This window comes from Frankliniella occidentalis, unplaced genomic scaffold (genome assembly GCF_000697945.3).
Source record: "Frankliniella occidentalis isolate FOCC.00 unplaced genomic scaffold, Focc_3.1 Scaffold63, whole genome shotgun sequence".
NCBI lineage: Eukaryota > Metazoa > Arthropoda > Insecta > Thysanoptera > Thripidae > Frankliniella > Frankliniella occidentalis.
Window position 1 is genome coordinate 894,269 of NW_026267193.1, and position 5,572 is coordinate 899,840.

General features: G+C 35.4%; 1 protein-coding gene across 1 annotated transcript in view; it reads left to right on the plus strand.

Moving 5' to 3' along the window:
- Window positions 1-5,572, plus strand: part of LOC113211275 (uncharacterized) — a 15,669-nt gene that overhangs the window by 9,649 nt on the left and 448 nt on the right. The window lies entirely within an intron of this gene.

Here is a 5,572-nt window from a genome sequence, read left to right on the forward strand (position 1 = left end):
GAGGAGGAGAGGGGTAGGGGACGCGGCACGGCAAAGGGGGAGAGCAATAATTACGGCACACTCACCGACATATCGTGGTCGCGGGATGTGATTCTTTCCTGGGGTAGGTAATCAGTGTCATCGGCGTGCTCGGGAGGTCCCCAATGACGTCCCCGGGGGCCCGGACGACATCGGCACTACCAGATTTGGACTCAGCGTGAGAGAAAACTCCCGAACACGATATTTCAGTCGTCCTGGTCGTTCCGAGGTTGACGGTCGGTCGGTCGGCCAAACCGTATCTCATTTTGACAGCCCCAGATCCGAGAGCCGTGGCGCACTACAGCCGATCCACGGCGTGGCGCGAACCAGTAAGACTTGTTCAAAAATAAGTTAATTTACTCATGTTAGTGAAATAGCGTAAGTTATTTCATTTGCCCTTTTCCAGGCCCGGAACTGCAGTTTACCTGTTTTAGCTCTTATTTCAACGACTGCCACTAAATGAAATAACGTCATTCTCCGTCACAAACCCGCCAAGTTCAGCCAACGCAGGAGCTCCAGCTGCTGCAGCTAAGCTCTCATGGCGCCTGACAGGTAGGCAACATCCTGCTTGCACTGCACACGTGTACTGCGGGACGGCCTACCCTGGGTTTCGCAGGCGCCGAGCTCCCGTAAGAGTTGGCACCGTTCCCCATAAGAAACAAAGTACCTCTTGAGCGTCGATTACTTATGATGTTAATTACCTCTAAAAATCTCAATCAAGAATCGATCTTGAAAACAGATGATACAAATTTAAGAATAGGTCTGTTGTCTGTGTTCTAATCTTTCTCCCATATTTAGCCGGCTCGCTTCAGCGCTGTAGCTACAAACAGTACAAGTGTACTGGTGCTAGTCTAAATTAAGAACTTAAGCGGTACAAGTTTAAACGTTTCCTTTAACAAAAGAATGGTTTAGTATGTGTTGGGTCCTCAAATTTGTATTTAAACAAATGTATGGTTGAGTAAAGCAGTAATTATTATTGTGCTTTCTGTATTGTTTCTTTCATTTCATTTTATTAGTTTATATATACATTGATAACAGCCACTTTTCATAGGAATTTTTTTCCTGCCAGGTAACATTTTAAAATAGAAATAACAAGTCTCAAGGGATTTTACTTGATTTCCATTTTGTTTAAACTATGTTTGTACCTTATCTATTAATTTGGTACTCCAAAGGACAATGTGTACTTCTGTGCACATTTAACACGTTAATTTACTACTTCTAATTAAATTGTTATTTGAGTCTCAATTTCTCAAAAATACTTCAATTGAAACAAATTCTAATATCAATCCTGGGTTTGAAGTTACCACAGATAACATTTATTACACAGAATTCTCCTCCCATTCAAACTTCTACAGCCAAGTTAAATTATTACAACAGAGGTGGGCAAAGAATTCTCCTATTGTCTCTGATCCCATAGCCCCACGATTTGCACTTTAGTGAGGTTTCGTAGTTTTAATTCACTCTGGTTTATGACCAAAAGAGAGGCAAAAGGGATACTAACTATTAGTAATAATTTAATAATAATATGCTGAAGAAAGTGGAGGAGTTTCATATTTGAGAGAATGGATGGTAGGGTAGGTTCTCTTTGTCTGTATTTATAAAAAACACTACAAAGCACTTAAAAAAATATTAAACAACAAATTCTTGTTGGAAAGATGAAATCTTGCCATTCTGGAAGCATCGTTGTTACATCACCATTGGATTGCACTATGTTTTGGGTACATGAAAGGAGTTAAGCCTTGGACGGTTCACAAACATTTGCTATTTATAATTATTCCATATTAATTTTGAAGACCAACTCTTTTAAATACAAACAAAGATTTTGAAACTCGAATTTGAAGAGTAGCTTGATATGGTCACACAGAGGTAAAGGACACTGATATGAAAGCAAAACAAACTATACAGTCTCATGGAGCTTTAACTTTTGGTGATATTCTCATATAAGCTGCTCCTCCAAGATCCATTATCCATACAGCGCTATTGACTTGACATTTGATGTTTCTGCATAAAGCTACATCAATAAACAATAACAATTACAATAATCACTCTTCCTTTGGGATTTTGCATGAACTGGTCCAGCCTGGTTTTGGAAATACGATTTATGTTGTTAATTATAGTAGTTATGAACAGTTACAATATTTTGGTGCCTATGAAGAACCTATCAGTACACCAGGATACATTCCTATAGGCAACAAATTATCTTCTAAATTCGTAAAAAAAAAAAATACTGCATTACTAAACAACTTGAATTCAGTAGATTTTGGAAGCCAATTTGAAGCTTTCTGAGGGGTATACCAGTTAGTAAATATAGCAAGTAGTATATCAATCCAGTAACATTCTTTTAAAATAATTGTTTAATTCAGAACATGAAAAGAGACATTACAACATAATTACAGATATGCTACCTTCCTAAGGAACAACTGGCAGTTCTGTAGTTGTTACAATCCAAACATTTAATGCAGATTCAAGTTGGAACCTTCCATGTAGGGTCTGCAAACAGTCCTGAAATTAGAGAAGAAAAAGGGTTAATCTATGAGGAAGATATGAAACAAATTGTGAATTGGACAATTTTGGATTAGTAATTCTTTAAAGAGACGAAAAATCTTGCACCATTTTCATCCTAATCTGAACGTTTCAAATTACATACATCCCAACTTAAGTCACACATAAAATTAAATAAATAAATTCCCCGTGATCTTGAAACTTGGTACATCATTTAGCTGGGCTGGATGATCAAAATTTTGACAAGTTTCCATTATAGAGAGAGAAAGTTTATAATTGAGGTTTAATAATTCAATCAGTAACACAATTCTCTGATAAAAATGTATGAACGAACATGAACATGCAAAATCAGTGCAGTCACAGCAATTCTGGTTTAAATACAATAAAGAACACATGCAAAATGAAGAATAGGAAAACTTGCAAACTGTAATAAAGCATATACTGTACAGTTTAAAATATAATTTGGCAGCATAAAGGCACATGAAAATGCACTTACCTTTTCAAGAAGAAAGCATTTTTAGGCTTTATAAGGTAATTGGGTGTACTTTAGAACCATGGAGTGTGTTAAGATGTTTACATTTAAAACAAGGATGACTATGTGATCGGTTAACAAGGATGACTGTGTGCTCAGTTAAAAAGTATTGACACTTTCATTTAATATTATTATTATTCATTTACTTTTATATCAAAACAATGGATCTTCAATCAGTCATTACATATCTAATGGAAAGAGGTCAGCTAGATGTAACTCATCCACTCTTTTCTTTACAAGGAGTTTGCAGCTGTATTAAAGATACAGCTCAGTTCCAGAGAAATAAATTGTTTCAACTCAATGACGAAGTAACAGTTCAGCAACACATACACAAACACACCATAGAGCAGGGTGAAATGACGAAGGAAATAATAAGCATATTGGAGATGGGTTGACAAAAGTAAATAGAAATGCAGAAAGCTCAGAAGCAGTTTTAAGATCTTTATTTTCCCACAGTCTATGGCAGAAAAAATTTGTCTGTGAGAATCAGGGGGATTGAAACTGTTGGGCTCTTAACAATAGTAGAATGTTGCAAACAAAATTGATCAAGAGAGAATGCAAGTGGTTTATGGATGGAAAATGAGGGGTAGAAGAACCATTTTATCTCATGGGTACTGCATTTTTTTGACACAAACAGTTGGCAAGTTCTCTGGAGCAATCATGTGATTTGTGTAACTTACATTAACACAGTTTCTCTCTTCTCCCTTTTGACTGTTTCTTTCACTTCAATGAACACATTCATACAACGCACGCAGTTGAAATACATCACTTAGTTTTTGTGATACAATACAATTTTGAGAATTTCATCACAGCAACTTGAACGATGACAATGAACTCAAAGCAGACTTGCTTAATTTACCAGTAACAATTCAAATAATTATCAAAATGAACTCAAATAATTGACTGTCTAGTCTAATTTTCAACTTTAATCGACTGGCTCTGAATTGAAATAACAAAAAATAAGATTAAAGGAAGAACAAATCAGCCAAAATCTCATTTAAAAGACTTCATTGGTCCATCAGTACAAAGACGCAGTCATGTAATATTTTAGACATCCAATCATCAATTTCTTGTAATAAACATTCAAACCATTGAAATGAAGTAGGTAGAAGCCAACAATGTCATATTGGAGCACATTAGATAGTTTAAATCCCAACTACTTGGCAGTTCGTTCGCTGGCTGATAATCAAACATGACTAGATAACCCCACTGGACTGACAAATTTTACACTTTTAGTAATGACAGGTGACTGTTAATAACAGATAAAATACATGACACAATACCTCACCTCTCATACAAAAAAAAATAAAACAAAACAAAAATCAAAACACATCTCTAGTCAGTGTACTAAAGGAAGAAACCTTCTTCTTCACTTGTGCTGGTATGGTGTAAATAGTTTGATTCAGCGATCTGGTCAAACAGATCAGGTATGCAGGAAGGAAGACAACCTTGTCATAGCTTACATGCTCGCTTACACCAAACCAACCACAATACTTATTCTTCCACCTCAACAGGAGAACAAGGTGAGGAGAAAGACATTATCAGCTTGTGAATTAAAATCACAATTCAAAACTTATGGAGACTACTACTTTTTTAAATGAAAAATAGAGACCATCAAATTATTTTTCAGTTTCTTAAGCCTTCTACCGATGGATTAACTTTTAAAATTGATTAGAGTATTAGAGATCACATAATAGCAGATTAATCAAGCAATGTTTAGGGTGGTGAAAGTGTCTCCCCACACTTTATGAATACCTTTTTACCACTAGAAACACAGCTTGTCCTTGAGAGATGAACTGCACAGGTTTGGTGTTTTAATGTATCTTCTCAATAAGAAGAATATTTAATAGAAACATTCTAATAAGGGATATCTATGACTATTGGGTGTTCCACATTATTAACTTTAAGAAAGTGATGATAATTTGTGAGCAACACATAACATACATGTATAAAAACATAAGAACTAGACCCACTTATCAGAATAAATGTAAATATAAAATTGTAAATATTTGTGTGTATTCAATTTTGATACTGAATAGCTACAAACAACAGAGTTCTATTGGACTCAAGTGGGGGAAGGCCTACAACCCATACTCAGGGATGTCAGCAAATAATTAGATCAAATACAAATAGAACACAATATCACATTTGACATAGTAATATAACAATCAGTAATTTAAAGAAAAACTCATTTCATGTTGCTACAGTTTTCTAATTATCTCCTAAATGACAGGACAACGGTTGTTGGGCTGAAATTCACTGGTATGATAACACAATTCACTTTCTATAAATTGGTTCCATGAAGGATACAACCAAATCTTAAAGTCATTAATGTGACAGCACCTAGTACAGTATTTACAGTCGGTAGGGTCGTATCTATTCTTCTATAAACTAATTTACTAACAACTATAGTTTCTCCGTACCTCAATCTTAGGAACATGAGCAAGGACTTCCATGCAAGGTTTCAAAGCATATCAGAAAATGTAATTTCTACAACAACAAAAGATTTCCAAAATTAAA